The following is a 23,195-nucleotide window of genomic DNA, read 5'->3' as shown; positions in this document are numbered from 1 at the left end:
TCCCGTGGACCTTCTTATTGACGATGAAACACAGAAATTGCATGTGAATTAAATAGAAAACGCACAATGCCAACTTAAGTACAACAAAACTGACTCTTCTTACTGTGTATGTTTTTAACCATTCCTGTTACACTAGTTCCAGATTCCGATGCTTCACTTCAGGTTTACTGTATCCCTCTGACCATCTTATTGACGATGAAAAACAGCTATTGCATCGGAATTAAATACAAAACGCACAATGCCGACTTATGTACAACAAAACTGACTCTTCTTACTGTCTGTGTTTTGAACCATTCCTGTGACACTAGTTATAGATTCCGATGCTTCACTTCAGGTTTACTGTATCCCTCTGACCTTCTTATTGACAATGAAAAACAGCAGTTGCATCGGAATTAAATACAAAACGCACAATGCCGACTTAAGTACAAGAAAACTGACTCTTCTTACTGTCTATGTTTTGAAACATTCCTGTATCACTAGTTATAGATTCCGATGCCTCACTTCAGGTTTACTGTATCCCTCTAACCTTCTTATTGACGATGAAACACAGAAATTACATCATAATTAAATACAAAAGGCACAATGCCGACATAAATACAAGAAAACTGACTCTTACTACTGTCTATGTTTTGAACCATTCCTGGGACACTAGTTATAGATTCCGATGCTTCACTTCAGGTTTACTGTATCTCTCTGACCTTCTTATTGACGATGAAACACAGAAAATGCATCGGAATTAAATACAAAAGGCACAATGCCGACATTAGTACAAGAAAACTGACGCTTCTTACTGTCTATGATTTGAACCATTCCCCTGACACTAGTTGTAGATTCCGATACTTCACTTCAGGTTTACTGTATCCCTCTGACCTTCTTATTGACGATGAAACACTGAAATTGCATCGGAATTAAATACAAAAGGCACAATGCCGAGTTAAGTACAAGAAAACTGACTCTTCTTACTGTCTATTTTTGAACCATTCCTGTGACACAATTTATAGATTAAGTTGCTTCACTTCAGGTTTACTGTATCCCTCTGACCTTCTTATTGACAATGAAACACAGTAATTGCATGGGAATTCAATACAAAAGGCTCAATGCCGACTCATGTACAAGTAGACAGGCTCTTCTTACTGTCTATGACTTGAACCTTTCCTGTGAGACCGGTTTTGGATTCCGATGCTTCACTTCAGGTTTACTGTATCCCTTGGACCTTCTTATCGACGACGAAACACCGAAATTGCATCGGAATTAAATACAAAACGCACAATGCCGACCTAAGTACAAGAAAACTGACACATCTTAGTGTCTATGATTAGAACCATTCCTGTGTCACTAGTTATAGATTCCGATGCCTCACTTCAGGTTTACTGTATCCCTCTGACCCTCTTATTGACGATGAAACACAGAAATTGCTTCGGAATTAAATACAAAAGGCACAATGCCGACTCAAGTACAAGAAGGCTGGCTCATCTTACTGTCTACGTTTTGAACCATTCCTGTGACACTAGTTATAGATTCCGATGCTTCACTTCAGGTTTACTGTATCCCTCTGACCTTCTTATTGACGATGAAACACAGAAATTGCATCGGATTTAAATAGAAAAGTCACAATGTCGACTTAAGTACAAGAAAACTGACTCTTCTTACTGTCTATGCTTTGAACCATTCATGTGACACTAGTTAGAGATTCCGATGGTTCACTTCAGGTCTACTGTATCCCTCTGACTTTCTTATTGACGATGAGACACAGAAATTGCATCGGAATTAAATACAAAAGTCACAATGCCGACTTAATTATAAGAAAACTGACACTTCTTACTGTTTATGCATTGAACCATTCCTGTGACACTAGTTATAGATTCCGATGCCTCACTCCAGGTTTACTGTACCCCTTGTACCTTCGTATTGACGATGAAACACAGAAATTGCATCGGAATTAAATACAAAAGGCACAATGCCGAAGTAAGTACAAGTAAACTGACTCTTCTTACTGTCTATGTTTTGAACCTTTCCTGTGACTCTAGTTATAGATTCCGATGCTTCACTTCAGGTTTACTGTATCCCTCTGACCTTCTTATTGACGATGAAACACAGAAATTGTATCGGAATTAAATACAAAACGCACAATGCCGACTTCAGTACAAGAAAACTGACGCTTCTTACTGTCTATGCTTTGAACCATTCCTGTGACACTAGTTATAGATGCCGATACTTCACTTCATGTTTATTGTATCCCTCTGACCTTCTTATTGACGATGAAACCCAGAAATTGCATCGGAATTAAATACAAAAGGCACAATGCCGACTTAAGTACAAGAAAACTGACTCTTCTTACTGTCTATGTCCCTAACCATTCCTGTGACACTAGTTATAGATACCGATGCTTCACTTCAGGTTTACTGTATCCCTCTGACCTTCGTATTGACAATGAAACACAGAAATTGCATCGGAAATAAACACAAAAAGCACTTTGACGACTCAAGTACAGGAAGATCGGCTCTTCTTACTGTCTATGTTTTGAACCTTTCCTGTGAGACCAGTTTTAGATTCCGATGCTTGACTTAAGGTTTACTGTATCCCGTGGACCTTCTTATTGACGATGAAACACAGAAATTGCATCGGAATTAAATTGAAAACACAGAATGCCAACTTAAGTACAACAAAACTGACTCTTCTTACTGTGTATGTATTTAACCATTCCTGTGACACTAGTTATAGATTCCGATGCTTCACTTCAGGTTTACTGTATCCCTCTGACCATCTTATTGACGATGAAAAACAGCTATTGCATCGGATTGAAATACAAAACGCACAATGCCGACTTATGTACAAGAAAACTGACTCTTCTTACTGTCTATGTTTTGAACCATTCCTGTGACACTAGTAATAGATTCCGATGCTTCACTTCAGGTTTACTGTATTCCTCTAACCTTCTTATTGACGATGAAACACAGAAATTACATCATAATTAAATACAAAAGGCACAATGCCGACATAAAAACAAGAAAACTGACTCTTCTTACTGTCTATGTTTTGAACCATTCCTGTGACAGCAGTTATAGATTCCGATGCTTCACTTCAGGTCTACTGTATCCCTCTGACTTTCTTATTGACGATGAAACACAGAAATTGCGTCCTAATTAAATACAAAAGTCATAATGCCGACTTAATTATAAGAAAACTGACACTTCTTACTGTTTATGCATTGAACCATTCCTGTGACATTAGTTATAGATTCCAATACTTCACTTCAGGTTTACTGTATCCCTTGGACCTTCATATTGACGATGAAACACAGAAATTGCATCGGAATTAAATACAAAAGGCACAATGCCGACTTAAGTACAAGAAGACTAACTCTTCCAACTGTCTAAGATTTGAACCATTCCTGTGACACTAGTTATAGATTCCGATGCCTCACTCCAGGTTTACTGTATCCCTTGGACCTTCTTATTGACGATGAAACACAGAAATTGCATCGGATTTAAATACAAAAGGCACAATGCCGACTTAAGTACAAGAAGACTGACTCTTCCTACTGTCTAAGTACAGAACAATTCCTGTGACACTAGTTATAGATTCCGATGCTTCACTTCAGGTTTACTGTATCCCTCTGACCTTCTTATTAACGATGAAACACAGAAATTGCATCGGAATTAAATACAAAAGCCACAATGCCGACGTAACTACAAGTAAACTGACTCTTCTTACTGTCTATGTTTTGAACCTTTCCTGTGACTCTAGTTATAGATTCCGATGCTTCAATTCAGTTTTACTGTATCCCTCTGACCTTCTTATTGACGATGAAACACAGAAATTGCATCGGAATTAAATACAAAAGGCACAATGCCGACTTCAGTACAAGAAAACTGACGCTTCTTACTGTCTATGCTTTGAACCATTCCTTTGACACTAGTTATGGATGCCGATACTTCACTTCATGTTTATTGTATCCCTCAGACCTTCTTATTGACGATGAAACCCAGAAATTGCATCGGAATTAAATACAAAAGGCACAATGCCGACTTAAGTACAAGAAGACTAACTCTTCCTAATGTCTAAGTTTTGAACCATTCCTGTGACACTAGTTATAGATTCCGATGCTTCACTTCAGGTTTACTGTTTCCCTTGGACCTTCTTATTGACGATGAAACACAGAAATTGCATCGGAATTAAATACAAAATACACAAAGCAGACTTAAGTACAAGATGACTGACTCTTCCTACAGTCTAAGTTTTGAACCATTCCAGAGACACTAGTTATAGATTCCGATGATTCACTCCAGGTTTACTGTATCCCGTGGACCTTCTTATTGACGATGAAACACACAAATTGCATCGGAATTAAATAGAAAACGTACAATGCCAACTTAATTACAAGAAAACTGACTCTTCTTACTGTGTATGTTTTTAACCATTCCTGTGACACTAGTTATAGATTCCTATGCTTCACTTCAGGTTTACTGTATCCCTCTGACCATCTTATTGACGATGAAAAACAGCTATTGCATCGGAATTAAATACAAAACGCACAATGCTGACTTATGTACAAGAAAACTGACTCTTCTTACTGTCTATCTTTTGAACCATTCCTGTGACACTAGTTATAGGTTCCGATGCTTCACTTCAGGTTTACTGTATCAGTCTGACCTTCTTATTGGCGATGAAACACAGAAATTGCTTCGGAATTAAATACAAAAGGCACAATGCCGACTCAAGTACAAGAAGGCTGGCTCATCTTACTGTGTACGTTTTGAACCATTCCTGTGACACTAGTTATAGATTCCGATGCTTCACTTCAGGTTTACTGTATCCCTCTGACCTTCTTATTGACGATGAAACACAGAAATTGCATCGGATTTAAATAGAAAAGTCACAATGTCGACTTAAGTACAAGAAAACTGACTCTTCTTACTGTCTATGTTTTGAACCATTCATGTGAAACTAGTTAGAGATTCCGATGGTTCACTTCAGGTCTACTGTATCCCTCTGACTTTCTTATTGACGATGAGACACAGAAATTGCATCGGAATTAAATACAAAAGTCACAATGCCGACTTAATTATAAGAAAACTGACACTTCTTACTGTTTATGCATTGAACCATTCCTGTGACATTAGTTATAGATTCCGATACTTCACTTCAGGTTTACTGTATCCCTTGGACCTTCATATTGACGATGAAACACAGAAATAGCATAGGAATTAAATACAAAAGGCACAATGCCGACTTAAGTACAAGAAGACTGACTCTTCCTGCTGTCTAAGTTTAGAACCATTCCTGTGACACTAGTTATAGATGCCGATGCTTCACTTCATTTTTACTGTATACCTTGGACCTTCTTATTGACGATGAAACACAGAAATTGCTTCGGAATTAAATACAAAAGGCACAATGCCGACTCAAGTACAAGAATGCTGGCTCATCTTACTGTCTACATTTTGAACCATTCCTGTGACACTAGTTATAGATTCCGATGCTTCACTTCAGGTTTACTGTATCCCTCTGACCTTCTTATTGACGATGAAACACAGAAATTGCATCGGATTTAAATAGAAAAGTCACAATGTCGACTTAAGTACAAGAAAACTGACTCTTCTTACTGTCTATGTTTTAAACCATTCATGTGACACTAGTTAGAGATTCCGATGGTTCACTTCAGGTCTACTGTATCCCTCTGACTTTCTTATTGACGATGAGACACAGAAATTGCATCGGAATTAAATACAAAAGTCACAATGCCGACTTAATTATAAGAAAACTGACACTTCTTACTGTTTATGCATTGAACCATTCCTGTGACACTAGTTATAGATTCCGATGCCTCACTCCAGGTTTACTGTACCCCTTGTACCTTCTTATTGACGATGAAACACAGAAATTGCATCGGAATTAAATACAAAAGGCACAATGCCGAAGTAAGTACAAGTAAACTGACTCTTCTTACTGTCTATGTTTTGAACATTTCCTGTGACTCAAAGTTATAGATTCCGATGCTTCACTTCAGGTTTACTGTATCCCTCTGACCTTCTTATTGACGATGAAACACAGAAATTGTGTCGGAATTAAATACAAAACGCACAATGCCGACTTAAGTACAACAAAACTGACTCTTCTTACTGTGTATGTTTTTAACCATTCCTGTGACACTAGTTATAGATTCCGATGCTTCACTTCAGGTTTACTGTATCCCTCTGACCATCTTATTGACGATGAAAAACAGATATTGCATCGGAATTAAATACAAAACGCACAATGCCGACTTATGTACAAGAAAACTGACTCTTCTTACTGTCTATGTTTTGAACCATTCCTGTGACACTAGTTATAGATTCCGATGCTTCACTTCAGGTTTACTGTATTCCTCTAACCTTCTTATTGACGATGAAACACAGAAATTACATCATAATTAAATACAAAAGGCACAATGCCGACATAAATACAAGAAAACTGACTCTTCTTACTGTCTATGTTTTGAACCATTCCTGTGACAGCAGTTAGAGATTCCGATGCTTCACTTAAGGTCTACTGTATCCCTCTGACTTTCTTATTGACGATGAAACACAGAAATTGCGTCCTAATTAAATACAAAAGTCATAATGCCGACTTAATTATAAGAAAACTGACACTTCTTACTGTTTATGCATTGAACCATTCCTGTGACATTAGTTATAGATTCCGATACTTCACTTCAGGTTTACTGTATCACTTGGACCTTCATATTGACGATGAAACACAGAAATTGCATCGGAATTAAATACAAAAGGCACAATGCCGACTTAAGTACAAGAAGACTAACTCTTCCTACTGTCTAAGATTTGAACCATTCCTGTCACACTAGTTATAGATTCCGATGCCTCACTCCAGGTTTACTGTATCCCTTGGACCTTCTTATTGACGATGAAACACAGAAATTGCATCGGAATTAAATACAAAAGGCACAATGCCGACTTAAGTACAAGAAGACTGACTCTTCCTACTGTCTAAGTTCAGAACAATTCCTGTGACACTAGTTATAGATTCCGATGCTTCACTTCAGGTTTACTGTATCCCTCTGACCTTCTTATTAACGATGAAACACAGAAATTGCATCGGAATTAAATACAAAAGCCACAATGCCGAAGTAAGTACAAGTAAACTGACTCTTCTTACTGTCTATGTTTTGAACCTTTCCTGTGACTCTAGTTATAGATTCCGATGCTTCAATTCAGTTTTACTGTATCCCTCTGACCTTCTTATTGACGATGAAACACAGAAATTGCATCGGAATTAAAGACAAAAGGCACAATGCCGACTTCAGTACAAGAAAACTGACGCTTCTTACTGTCTATGCTTTGAACCATTCCTGTGACACTAGTTATGGATGCCGATACTTCACTTCATGTTTATTGTATCCCTCTGACCTTCTTATTGACGATGAAACCCAGAAATTGCATCGGAATTAAATACAAAAGGCCCAATGCCGACTTAAGTACAAGAAGACTAACTCTTCCTAATGTCTAAGTTTTGAACCATTCCTGTGACACTAGTTATAGATTCCGATGCTTCACTTCAGGTTTACTGTTTCCCTTGGACCTTCTTATTGACGATGAAACACAGAAATTGCATCGGAATTAAATACAAAATACACAAAGCAGACTTAAGTACAAGATGACTGACTCTTCCTACTGTCTAAGTTTTGAACCATTCCAGAGACACTAGTTATAGATTCCGATGCTTCACTCCAGGTTTACTGTATCCCGTGGACCTTCTTATTGACGATGAAACACAGAAATTGCATCGGAATTAAATAGAAAACGTACAATGCCAACTTAATTACAAGAAAACTGACTCTTCTTACTGTGTATGTTTTTAACCATTCCTGTGACACTAGTTATAGATTCCTATGCTTCACTTCAGGTTTACTGTATCCCTCTGACCATCCTATTGACGATGAAAAACAGCTATTGCATCGGAATTAAATACAAAACGCACAATGCTGACTTATGTACAAGAAAACTGACTCTTCTTACTGTCTATCTTTTGAACCATTCCTGTGACACTAGCTATAGGTTCCGATGCTTCACTTCAGGTTTACTGTATCAGTCTGACCTTCTTATTGGCGATGAAACACAGAAAACTCATCGGAATTAAATACAAAAGGCACAATGCCGACATAAGTACAAGAAAACTGACTCTTCTTACTGTGTATGTCTTGAACCATTCCTGTGACACTAGTTATAGATTCCGATGCTTCACTTCAGGTTTACTGTATCCCTCTGACCTTCTTATAGACGATGAAACACAGAAATTGCTTCGGAATTAAATACAAAAGTCACAATGCCGACTCAAGTACAAGAAGGCTGGCTCATCTTACTGTCTCCGTTTTGAACCATTCCTGTGACACTAGTTATAGATTCCGATGCTTCACTTCAGGTTTACTGTATCCCTCTGACCTTCGTATTGACGATGAATCACAGAAAATGCATCGGATTTAAATAGAAAAGTCACAATGTCGACTTAAGTAAAAGAAAACTGACTCTTCTTACTGTCTATGTTTTGAACCATTCATGTGACACTAGTTATAGTTTCCGATGCTTCACTTCAGGTTTACTGTATCCCTCTGACCTTATTGACGATGAAACACAGAAATTGCATCGGAATTAAATACAAAAGGCACAATGCCGACATAAGTACAAGAAAACTGACTCTTCTTACTGTGTATGTCTTGAACCATTCCTGTGACACTAGTTATAGATTCCGATGCTTCACTTCAGGTTTACTGTATCCCTCTGACCATCTTATTGACGATGAAAAACAGCTATTGCATCGGAATTAAATACAAAACGCACAATGCCGACTTATGTACAAGAAAACTGACTCTTCTTACTGTCTATGTTTTGAACCATTCCTGTGACACTAGTTATAGATTCCGATGCCCCACTCCATTTTTACTGTATCCCCTGGACCTTCTTATTGACGATGAAACACAGAAATTGCATCGGAATTAAATACAAAAGGCACAATGCCGACTTAAGTACAAGAAGACAGACTCTTCCTACTGTCTAAGTTCAGAACAATTCCTGTGACACTAGTTATAGATTCCGATGCTTCACTTCAGGTTTACTGTATCCCTCTGACCTTCTTATTGACGATGAAACACAGAAATTGCATCGGAATTAAATACAAAAGGCACATGGCCGAAGTAAGTACAAGTAAACTGACTCTTCTTACTGTCTATGTTTTGAACCATTCCTGTGACACTAGTTATAGATTCCGATGCTTCACTTCAGGTTTACTGTTTCCCTTGGACCTTCTTATTGACGATGAAACACAGAAATAGCATCGGAATTAAATACAAAATGCACAAAGCAGACTTAAGTACAAGATGACTGACTCTTCCTACTGTCGAAGTTTTGAACCATTCCAGAGACACTAGTTATAGATTCCGATGCTTCACTCCAGGTTTACTGTATCCCGTGGACCTTCTTATTGACGAAGAAACACAGAAATTGCATCGGAAATAAATAGAAAACGCACAATGCCAACTTAAGTACAAGAAAACTGACTCTTCTTACTGGGTATGTTTTTAACCATTCCTGTGACACTAGTTATAGATTCCGATGCTTCACTTCAGGTTTACTGTATTCCTCTGACCATCTTATTGCCGATGAAAAACAGCTATTGCATCGGAATTAAATACAAAACGCACAATGCCGACTTATGTACAAGAAAACTGACTCTTCTTACTGTCTATGTTTGAACCATTCCTGTGACACTAGTTATAGGTTCCGATGCCTCACTTCAAGTTTACTGTATCCCTCTGACCTTCTTATTGGCGATGAAACACAGAAAACTCATCGGAATTAAATACAAAAGGCACAATGCCGACATAAGTACAAGAAAACTGACTCTTCTTACTGTGTATGTCTTGAACCATTCCTGTGACACTAGTTATAGATTCCGATGCTTCACTTCAGGTTTACTGTTTCCCTCTGACCTTCTTATAGACGATGAAACACAGAAATTGCATCGGAATTAAATACAAAAGGCACAATGCCGACTTAAGTACAAGAAAACTGACGCTTCTTACTGTCTATGATTTGAACCATTCCTCTGACACTAGTTATAGATTCCGATGCCTCACTTCAGGTTTACTGTATCCCTCTGACCTTCGTATTGACGATGAAACACAGAAATTGCATCGGATTTAAATAGAAAAAGCACAATGGCGACTTAAGTACAAGAAAACTGACTCTTCTTACTGTCTATGTCTTGAACCTTTCCTGTGAGACCGGTTTTGGATTCCGATGCTTCACTTCAGGTTTACTGTATCCCTTGGACCTTCTTATCGACGACGAAACACAGAAATTGCATCGGAATTAAATACGAAACGCACAATGCCAACCTAAGTACAAGAAAACTGACACTTCTTAGTGTCTATGATTAGAACCATTCCTGTGACACTAGTTATAGATTCCGATGTCTCACTTCAGGTTTACTGTATCCCTCTGTCCCTCTTATTGACGATGAAACACAGAAATTGCTTCGGAATTAAATACAAAAGGCACAATGCCGACTCAAGTACTAGAAGGCTGGCTCATCTTACTGTCTACCTTTTGAACCATTCCTGTGACACTAGTTATAGATTCCGATGCTTCACTTCAGGTTTACTGTATCCCTCTGACCTTCGTATTGACAATGAAACACAGATATTGCATCGAATTTAAATAGAAAAGTCACAATGTCGACTTAAGTACAAGAAAACTGACTCTTCTTACTGTCTATGTTTTGAACCATTCATGTGACACTAGTTATAGTTTCCGATGCTTCACTTCAGGTTTACTGTATCCCTCTGACCTTCTTATTGACGATGAAACACAGAAACTGCATCGGAATTAAATACAAAAGGCACAATGCTGACTTAAGTACAAGAGAACTGACTCCTCTTACTGTCTATGTTTTGAACCATTCCTGTGACAGCAGTTATAGATTCCGATGCTTCACTTCAGGTCTACTGTATCCCTCTGACTTTCTTATTGACGATGAAACACAGAAATTGCATCGGTATTAAATACGAAAAGCACAATGCCGACGTAAGTACAAGACAACTGACTCTACTTACTGTCTATGATCTGAACCATTCCTGTGACACTAGTTATAGATTCCGATGTTTCTTTTCAGGTTTACTGTATCCCACCGACTTTCTTATTGGCGATGAAACACAGAAATTGCATCGGAATTAAATACAAAAGTCACAATGCCGACTTAATTATAAGAAAACTGACACTTCTTACTGTTTATGCATTGAACCATTCCTGTGACATTAGTTATAGATTCCGATACTTCACTTCAGGTTTATTGTATCCCTTGGACCTTCATATTGACGATGAAACACAGAAATTGCATCGGAATTAAATACAAAAGGCACAATGCCGACTTAAGTACAAGAAGACTAACTCTTCCTACTGTCTAAGATTTGAACCATTCCTGTGACACTAGTTACAGATTCCGATGCCTCACTCCAGGTTTACTGTATCCCTTGGACCTTCTTATTGACGATGACACACAGAAATTGCATCGGAATTAAATACAAAAGGCACAATGCCGACTTAAGTACAAGAAGACTGACTCTTCCTACTGTCTAAGTTTAGAACAATTCTTGTGACACTAGTTTTATATTCCGATGCTTCACTTCAGGTTTACTGTATCCCTCTGACCTTCTTATTGACGATGAAACACAGAAATTGCATCGGAATTAAATACAAAAGGCACAATGCCGAAGTAAGTACAAGTAAACTGACTCTTCTTACTGTCTATGTTTTGAACCTTTCCTGTGACTCTAGTTATAGATTCCGTTGCTTCACTTCAGGTTTACTGTATCCCTCTGACCTTCTTATTGACGATGAAACACAGAAATTGCATCGGAATTAAATGCAAAAGGAACAATGCCGACTTCAGTACAAGAAAACTGACGCTTCTTACTGTCTATGATTTGAACCATTCCTCTGACACTAGTTATAGATTCCGTAGCTCACTTCAGGTTTACTGTATCCCTCTGACCTTCTTATTGGCGATGAAACACAGAAAATTCATCGGAATTAAATACATAAGGCACAATGCCGACTTAAGTACAAGAAAACTGACTCTTCTTACTGTCTATGTCTTGAACCATTCCTGTGACACTAGTTATAGATTCCGATGCTTCACTTTAGGTTTACTGTATCCCTCTGACCTTCTTATTGACGATGAAACACAGAAATTGCATCGGAATTAAATACAAAAGGCACAATGTCGACTTAAGTACAAGAAAACTGACTCTTCTTACTGTCTATGTTTTGAACCATTCCTGTGACACTAGTTATAGATTCTGATGCTTCACTTCAGGTTTACTGCATCCCTCGGGACCTTCTTATTGACGATGAAACACAGAAATTGCATCGGAATAATTACAAAAGGCACAATGCCGACTTAAGTACAAGAGAACTGACTCTTCTTACTGTCTATGTTTTGAACCATTCCTGTGACAGTAGTTATAGATTCCGATGCTTCACTTCAGGTCCACTGTATCCCTCTGACTTTCTTATTGACGATGAAAACAGAAATTGCATCGGTATGAAATACGAAAGGAACAATGCCGACGTAAGTACATGAAAACTGACTCTCCTTACTGTCTATGATTTGAACCATTCCTGTGACACTAGTTATTGATTCCGATGCTTCTTTTCAGGTTTACTGTATCCCTCCGACTTTCTTATTGGCGATGAAACACAGAAATTGCATCGGAATTAAATTCAAAAGTCACAATGCCGACTGAGTTATAAGAAAACTTACACTTCTTACTGTTTATGCTTTGAACCATTCCTGTGACATTAGTTAAAGAATCCATTACTTCACTTCAGGTTTACTGTATCCCTTGGACCTTCTTACTGACGATGAAACACAGAAATTGCATCTGAATTAATTACAATAGACGCAATGCCGACAGAAGTACAAGAAGACTGACTCTTCCTACTGTCTAAGATTTGAACCATTCCTGTGACACTAGTTATAGATTCCGATGCCTCACTTCAGGTTTACTGTATCCCTCTGACGTTCTTATTGACGGTGAAACACAGAAATTGCATCGGAATTAAATACAAAAGGCACAATGCCGAAGTAAGTACAAGTAAACTGACTCCTCTTACTGTCTACGTTTTGAACCTTTCCTGTGACACTAGTTATAGATTCCGATGCTTTACTTCAGGTTTACTGTATCCCTCTGACCTTCTTATTGACGATGAAACACAGAAATTGCATCGGAATTAAATACAAAAGGCACAATGCTGACTTAAGTACATGAGAACTGACTCTTCTTACTGTCTATGTTTTGAACCAATCATGTGACACTAGTTATAGTTTCCGAGGCTTCACTTCAGGTTAACTGTATCCCTCTGACCTTCTTATTGACGATGAAACACAGAAATTGCATCGGAATTAAATACAAAAGGCACAATGCTGACTTAAGTACAAGAGAACTGACTCTTCTTACTGTCTATGTTTTGAACCATTCCTGTGACAGCAGTTATAGATTCCGATGCTTCACTTCAGGTCCACTGTATCCCTCTGACTTTCTTATTGACGATGAAACACAGAAATTGCATCGGTATTAAATACGAAAGGCACAATGCCGACGTAAGTACAAGCAAACTGACTCTACTTACTGTCTATGATCTGAACCATTCCTGTGACACTAGTTATAGATTCCGATGCTTCTTTTCAGGATTACTGTACCCCTCCGACTTTCTTATTGGCGATGAAACACAGAAATTGCATCGGAATTAAATACAAAAGTCACAATGCCGACTTAATTATAAGATAACTGACACTTCTTGCTGTTTATGCATTGAACCATTCCTGTGACATTAGTTATAGATTCCGATACTTCACTTCAGGTTTTTCTGTATCCCTTGGACCTTCATATTGACGATGAAACACAGAAATTGCATAGGAATTAAATACAAAAGGCACAATGCCGACTTAAGTACAAGAAGACTAACTCTTCCTACTTTCTAAGATTTGAACCATTCCTGTGACACTAGTTATAGATTCCGATGCCTCACTCCAGGTTTACTGTATCCCTTGGACCTTCTTATTGACGATGAAACACAGAAATTGCATCGGTATTAAAAAGAAAACGCACAATGCCAACTTTAGTACGAGAAAACTGACTCTTCTTACTGTGTATGTCTTGAACCATTCCTGTGACACTAGTTATAGATTCCGTTGCTTCACTTTAGGTTTACTGTATCCCTCTGACCGTCTTATTGACGATGAAACACAGAAATTGCATCGGAATTAAATACAAAAGGCACAATGCCGACATAAGTACAAGAAAACTGACGCTTCTTACTGTCTATGATTTGAACCTTTCCTCTGACACTAGTTACAGATTCCGATACTTCACTTCAGGTTTACTGTTTCCCTCTGACCTTCTTATTGACGATGAAACACTGAAATTGCATCAGAATTAAATACAAAAGGCACAATGCCGCCTTAAGGACAAAAAAACTGACGCTGCTTACTGTCTATGTATTGAACCACTCCTGTGACACTAGTTACAGATTCCGATGCTTTACTTCAGGTTTAATGTATCCCTCTGACCTTCTTATTGACGATGAAACACAGCTATTGCATCGGAATTTAATACAAAACGCACAATGCCGACTTATGTACAAGAAAACTGACTCTTCTTACTGTCGATGCTTTTAACCATTCCTGTGACACTAGTTATAGATTCCGTAGCTTCACTTCAGGTTTACTGTATCCCTCTGACCTTCTTATTGGCGATGAAACACAGAAAATTCATCGGAATTAAATACAAAACGCACAGTGCCGACATAAGTACAAGAAAACTGACTCTTCTTACTGTCTATGATTAGAACCATTCCTGTGTCACTAGTTATAGATTCCGATGCCTCACTTCAGGTTTACTGTATCCCTCTGACCTACGTATTGACGATGAAACACAGAAATTGCATCGGATTTAAATAGAAAAGGCACAATGCCGACTTAAGTACAAGAAAACTGACTCTTCTTACTGTCTATGTTTGAACCATTCATGTGACACTAGTTATAGTTTCCGATGCTTCACTTCTGGTTTACTGTATCCCTCTGACCTTCTTATTGACAATGAAACACAGAAATTGCATCGGAATTAAATACAAAAGGCACAATGCCGACTTAAGTACAAGAAAACTGACTGTTCTTACTGTCTATGTTTTGAACCATTCCTGTGACACTAGTTATAGATTCTGATGCTTCACTTCAGGTTTTCAGCATCCGTCGGGACCTTCTTATTGACGATGAAACACAGAAATTGCATCGAAATAAATACAAAAGGCACAATGCCGACTGAAGTACAAGAGAACTGACTCTTCTTACTGTCTATGTTTTGAACCATTCCTGTGACAGTAGTTATAGATTCCGATGCTTCACTTCAGGTCTACTGTATCCCTCTGACTTTCTTATTGACGATGAAACACAGAAATTGCATCGGTATGAAATACGAAAGGCACAATGCCGACGTAAGTACAAGAAAACTGACTCTCCTTACTGTCTAAGATTTGAACCATTCCTGTGACACTAGTTGTAGATTCCGATGCCCCACTCCAGGTTTACTGTAACCCTTGGTCCTTCTTATTGACGATGAAACACAGAAATTGCATCGGAATTAAATACAAAAGGCACAATGCCGACTTAAGTACAAGAAGACTGACTCTTCCAACTGTCTAAGTTTAGAACAATTCCTGTGACACTAGTTATAGATTCCGATGCTTCACTTCAGGTTTACTGTATCCCTCTGACCTTCTTATTGACGATGAAACCCAGAAATTGCATCGGAATTAAATACAAAAGGCACAATGCCGAAGTAAGTACAAGTAATCTGACTCTTCTTACTGTCTATGTCTTGAAACATTCCTGTGACACTAGTTATAGATACCGATGCTTCACTTCAGGTTTACTGTATCCCTCTGACCTTCGTATTGACAATGAAACACAGAAATTGCATCGGAAATAAACACAAAAAGAACTTTGACGACTCAAGTCCAGGAAGATCGGCCATTCTAACTGTCTATGTTTTGAACCTTTCCTGTGAGACCAGTTTTAGATTCCGATGCTTGGCTTCAGGTTTACTGTATCCCGTGGACCTTCTTATTGACGATGAAACACAGAAATTGCATCGGAATTAAAAAGAAAACGCACAATGCCAACTTAAGTACGAGAAAACTGACTCTTCGTACTGTGTATGTCTTGAACCATTCCTGTGACACTAGTTATAGATTCCGATGCCTCACTTCAGGTTTACTGTATCCCTCTGACCTTCGTATTGACGATGAAACACAGAAATTGCATCGGATTTAAATGGAAAAGGCACAATGCCGACTTAAGTACAAGAAAACTGACTCTGCTTACTGTCTATGTTTTGAACCATTCATGTGACACTAGTTATAGTTTCCGATGCTTCACTTCAGGTTTACTGTATCCCTCTGACCTTCTCATTGACAATGAAACACAGAAATTGCATCGGAATTAAATACAAAGGCACAATGCCGACTTAAGTACAAGAAAACTGACTGTTCTTACTGTCTATGTTTTGAACCATTCCTGTGACACTAGTTATAGATTCTGATGCTTCACTTCAGGTTTACTGCATCCCTCGGGACCTTCTTATTGACGATGAAACACAGAAATTGCATCGGTATAAATACAAAAATCACAATGCCGACTTAAGTACAAGAGAACTGACTCTTCTTACTGTCTTTGTTTTGAACCATTCCTGTGACAGTAATTATACATTCCGATGCTTCACTTCAGGTCTACTGTATCCCTCTGACTTTCTTATTGACGATGAAACACAGAAATTGCATCGGTATTAAATACGAAAGGCGCAATGCCGACGCAAGTACAAGAAAACTGACTCTCCTTACTGTCTATGATTTGAACCATTCCTGTGACACTGATTATTGATTCCGATGCTTCTTTTCAGGTTTACTGTATCCCTCCGACTTTCTTATTGGCGATGAAACACAGAAATTGCATCGGAATTAAATTCAAAAGTCACAATGCCGACTGAATTATAAGAAAACTTACACTTCTTACTGTTTACGCTTTGAACCATTCCTGTGACATTAGTTATAGAATCCATTACTTCACTTCAGGTTTACTGTATCCCTTGGACCTTCTTATTGACGATGAAACACAGAAATTGCATCGGAATTAAATACAATAGACACAATGCCGACAGAAGTACAAGAAGACTGACTCTTCCTACTGTCTAAGATTTGAACCATTCCTGTGACACTAGTTATAGAATTAAATACAAACGGCACAATGCCGACTTAAGTGCAAGAAGACTAACTCTGCCTAATGTCTAAGATTTGAACCATTCCTGTGACACTAGTTATAGATTCCGATGCCTCACTTCAGGTTTACTGTATCCCTTGGACCTTCTTAGTGACGATGAATTACAGAAATTGCATCAGAATTAAATACAAAAGGCACAATGCCGACTTACGTACAAGATAACTGACGCTTCTTACTGTCTATGATTTGAACCATTCCTCTGACACTAGTTATAGATGCCGATACTTCACTTCAGGTTTACTGTATCCCTCTGACCTTCTTATTGACGATGAAACACAGAAATTGCATCGGAATTAAATACAAAAGGCACAATGCCGACTTAAGTACAAGAAGACTGACTCTTCCTACTGTCTAAGTTTAGAACAATTCCTGTGACACTAGTTATAGATTCCGATGCTTCACTTCAGGTTTACTGTATCCCTCTGACCTTCGTATTGACAATGAAACACAGAAATTGCATCGGAAATAAACACAAAAAGCACTTTGGCGACTCAAGTCCAGGAGGATCGGCCATTCTTACTGTCTATGTTTTGAACCTTTCCTGTGAGACCAGTTTTAGATTCCGATGCTTGACTTCAGGTTTACTGTATCCCGTGGACCTTCTTATTGACGATGAAACACAGAAATTGCATCGGAATTAAAAAGGAAACGCACAATGCCAACTTAAGTACGTGAAAACTGACTCTTCTTACTGTGTATGTCTTGAACCATTCCTGTGACACTAGTTATAGATTCCGATGCTTCACTTTAGGTTTACTGTATCCCTCTGACCTTCTTATTGACGATGAAACACAGAAATTGCATCGGAATTAAATACAAAAGGCACAATGCCGACTTACGTACAAGAAAACTGACGCTTCTTACTGTCTATGATTTGAACCATTCCTCTGACACTAGTTATAGATTCCGATACTTCACTTCAGGTTTACTGTATCATTCTGACCTTCTTATTGACGATGAAACACAGAAATTGCATCGGAATTAAATACAAAAGGGACAATGCCGACTTCAGTACAAGAAAACTGACGCTGCTTACTGTCTATGTATTGAACCATTCGTGTGACACTAGTTACTGATTCCGATGCTTCACTTCAGGTTTACTGTATCCCTCTGACCTTCTTATTGACGATGAAACACAGTAATTGCATGGGAATTCAATACAAAAGGCTCAATGCCGACTCAAGTACAAGAAGTCTGGCACTTCTTACTGTCTATGTTTTGAACCTTTCCTGTGAGACCGGTTTTGAATTCCGATGCTTCACTTCAGGTTTACTGTGTCCCTCTGACCTTCTTACTGACGATGAAACACTGAAATTGCATCAGAATTAAATACAAAAGGCACAATGCCGCCTTAAGTACAAAAAAACTGACTCTGCTTACTGTGTATGTTTTTAACCATTCCTGTGACACTAGTCATAGATTCCGATGCTTCACTTCAGGTTTACTGTATCCCTCTGACCATCTTATTGACGATGAAAAACAGCTATTGCATCGGAATTTAATACAAAACGCACAATGCCGACTTATGTACAAGAAAACTGACTCTTCTTACTGTCGATGCTTTTAACCATTCCTGTGACACTAGTTATAGATTCCGTAGCTTCACTTCATGTTTAGTGTATCCCTCTGACCTTCTTATTGGCGATGAAACACAGAAAATTCATCGGAATTAAATACAAAACGCACAGTGCCGACGTAAGTACAAGAAAACTGACACTTCTTACTGTCTATGATTAGAACCATTGCTGTGACACTAGTTATAGATTCCGATGCCTCACTTCAGGTTTACTGTATCCCTCTGACCTTCGTATTGACGATGAAACACCGAAATTGCATCGGATTTAAATAGAAAAGGCACAATGCCGACTTAAGTACAAGAAAACTGACTCTTCTTACTGTCTATGTTTTGAACCATTCTTGTGACCCTAGTTATAGTTTCCGATGCTTCACTTCTGGTTTACTGTATCCCTCTGACCTTCTTATTGACAATGAAACACAGAAATTGCATCGGAATTAAATACAAAAGGCACAATGCCGACTTAAGTACAAGAAAACTGACTGTTCTTACTGTCTATGTTTTGAACCATTCCTGTGACACTAGTTATAGATTCTGATGCTTCACTTCAGGTTTTCTGCATCCGTCGGGACCTTCTTATTGACGATGAAACACAGAAATTGCATCGAAATAAATACAAAAGGCACAATGCCGACTGAAGTACAAGAGAACTGACTCTTCTTACTGTCTATGTTTTGAACCATTCCTGTGACAGTAGTTATAGATTCCGATGCTTCACTTCAGGTCTACTGTATCCCTCTGACTTTCTTATTGACGATGAAACACAGAAATTGCATCGGTATGAACTACGAAAGGCACAATGCCGACGTAAGGACAAGAAAACTGACTCTCCTTACTGTCTATGATTTGAACCATTCCTGTGACACTAGTTATTGATTCCGATGCTTCTTTTCAGGTTTACTGTATCCCTCCGACTTTCTTATTGGCGATGAAACACAGAAATTGAATCGGAATTAAATTCAAAGGTCACAATGCCGACTGAATTATAAGAAAACTTACACTTCTTACTGTATATGCTTTGAACCATTCCTGTGACATTAGTTATAGAATCCATTACTTCACTTCAGGTTTACTGTATCCCTTGGACCTTCTTATTGACGATGAAACACAGAAATTGCATCGGAATTAACTACAGTAGACACAATGCCGACAGAAGTACAAGAAGACTGACTCTTCCTACTGTCTAAGATTTGAACCATTCCTGTGACACTAGTTGTAGATTCCGATGCCCCACTCCAGGTTTACTGTAACCCTTGGTCCTTCTTATTGACGATGAAACACAGAAATTGCATCGGAATTAAATACAAAAGGCACAACGCCGACTTATGTACAAGAAGACTGACTCTTCCTACTGTCTAAGTTTAGAACAATTCCTGTGACACTAGTTATAGATTCCGATGCTTCACTTCAGGTTTACTGTATCCCTCTGACGTTCTTATTGACGATGAAACACAGAAATTGCATCGGAATTAAATACAAAAGGCACAATGCCGAAGTAAGTACAAGTTAACTGACTCTTCTTACTGTCTATGTTTTGAACCTATCCTGTGACACTAGTTATAGATTCCGATGCTTCACTTCAGGTTTACTGTATCCCTCTGACCTTCTTATTGACGATGAAACACAAAAATTGCATCGGAATGAAATACAAAAGGCACAATGCTGACTTAAGTACATGAGAACTGACTCTTCTTACTGTCTATGTTTTGAACCATTCATGTGACAGCAGTTATAGATTCCGATGCTTCACTTCAGGTCTACTGTATCCCTCTGACTTTCTTATTGACGATGAAACACAGATATTGCATCGGTATTAAATACGAAAGGCACAATGCCGACGTATGTACAAGAAAACTGACTCTACTTACTGTCTATGATCTGAACCATTCCTGTGACACTAGTTACAGATTCCGATGCTTCTTTTCAGATTTACTGTATCCCTCCGACTTTCTTATTGACGATGAAACACAGAAATTGCATCGGAATTAAAAAGAAAACGCACAATGCCAACTTAAGTACGAGAAAACTGACTCTTCTTACTGTGTATGTCTTGAACCATTCCTGTGACACTAGTTGTAGATTCCGATGCCTCACTTCAGGTTTACTGTATCCCTCTGACCTTCGTATTGACGATGAAACACAGATATTGCATCGGATTTAAATGGAAAAGGCACAATGCCGACTTAAGTACAAGAAAACTGACTCTGCTTACTGTCTATGTTTTGAACCATTCATGTGACACTAGTTATAGTTTCCGATGCTTCACTTCAGGTTTACTGTATCCCTCTGACCTTCTTATTGACAATGAAACACAGAAATAGCGTCGGAATTGCATACAAAGGCACAATGCCGACTTAAGTACAAGAAAACTGACTGTTCTTACTGTCTATGTTTTGAACCATTCCTGTCACACTAGTTATAGATTCTGATGCTTCACTTCAGGTTTACTGCATCCCTCGGGACCTTCTTATTGACGATGAAACACAGAAATTGCATCGGAATAAATACAAAAGGCACAATGCCGACTTAAGTACAAGAGAACTGACTCTTCTTACTGTCTTTGTTTTGAACCATTCCTGTGACAGTAGTTATAGATTCCGATGCTTCACTTCAGGTCTACTGTATCCCTCTGACTTTCTTATTGATGATGAAACACAGAAATTGCATCGGTATTAAATACGAAAGGCACAATGCCGACGCAAGTACAAGAAAACTGACTCTCCTTACTGTCTATTATTTGAACCATTCCTGTGACACTGATTATTGATTCCGATGCTTCTTTTCAGGTTTACTGTATCCCTCCGACTTTCTTATTGGCGATGAAACACAGAAATTGCATCGGAATTAAATTCAAAAGTCACAATGCCGACTGAATTATAAGAAAACTTACACTTCTTACTGTTTATGCTTTGAACCATTCCTGTGACATTAGTTATAGAATCCATTACTTCACTTCAGGTTTACTGTATCCCTTGGACCTTCTTATTGACGATGAAACACAGAAATTGCATCGGAATTAAATACAATAGACACAATGCCGACAGAAGTACAAGAAGACTGACTCTTCCTACTGTCTAAGATTTGAACCATTCCTGTGACACTAGTTATAGATTCCGATGCCTCACTCCAGGTTTACTGTATCCCTTGGTCCTTCTTATTGACGATGAAACACAGAAATTGCATCGGAATTACATACGAAAGGCACAATGCCGACTTAAGTACTAGAAGACTGACTCTTCCTACTGTCTAAGTTTAGAACAATTCCTGTGACACTAGTTATAGATTCCAATGCTTCACTTCAGGTTTACTGTATCCCTCTGACCTTCTTATTGACGATGAAACACAGAAATTGCATCGAAATTAAATACAAAAGGCACAATGCCGAAGTAAGTACAAGTAAACTGACTCTTCTTACTGTCTATGTTTTGAACCTTTCCTGGGACACTAGTTATAGATTCCGATGCTTCACTTCAGGTTTACTGTATCCCTCTGACCTTCTTATTGACGATGAAACACAGAAATTGCATCGGAATTAAATACAAAAGGCACAATGCTGACTTAAGTACAAGAGAACTGACTCTTCTTACTGTCTATGTTTTGAACCATTAATGTGACAGCAGTTATAGATTCCGATGCTTCACTTCAGGTCTACTGTATCCCCCTGACTTTCTTATTGACGATGAAACACAGAAATTGCATCGGTATTAAATACGAAAGGCACAATGCCGACTTAAGTACAAGAAAACTGACTCTACTTACTGTCTATGATCTGAACCATTCCTGTGACACTAGTTATAGATTCCGATGCTTCTTTTCAGGTTTACTGTATCCCTCCGACTTTCTTATTTGCGATGAAACACAGCAATTGCATCGGAATTAAATTCAAAAGTCACAATGCCGACTTCATTATAAGAAAACTGACACTTCTTACTGTTTATGCATTGAACCATTCCAATGACATTAGTTATAGATTCCGATACTTCACTTCAGGTTTACTGTATCCCTTGGACCTTCATATTGACGATGAAACACAGAAATTGCATCGGAATTAAATACAAAAGGCACAATGCCGACTTAAGTACAAGAAGACTAACTCTGCGTAATGTCTAAGATTTGAACCATTCCTATGACACTAGTTATAGATTCCGATGCCTCACTTCAGGTTTACTGTATCCCTCTGACCTTCTTATTGACGATGAAACACAGAAATTGCATCGGAATTAAATACAAA

Source organism: Schistocerca americana, unplaced genomic scaffold (genome assembly GCF_021461395.2).
Source record: "Schistocerca americana isolate TAMUIC-IGC-003095 unplaced genomic scaffold, iqSchAmer2.1 HiC_scaffold_13, whole genome shotgun sequence".
Classification (NCBI taxonomy): Eukaryota; Metazoa; Arthropoda; class Insecta; order Orthoptera; family Acrididae; genus Schistocerca; species Schistocerca americana.
This window is presented reverse-complemented; position numbering follows the sequence as displayed.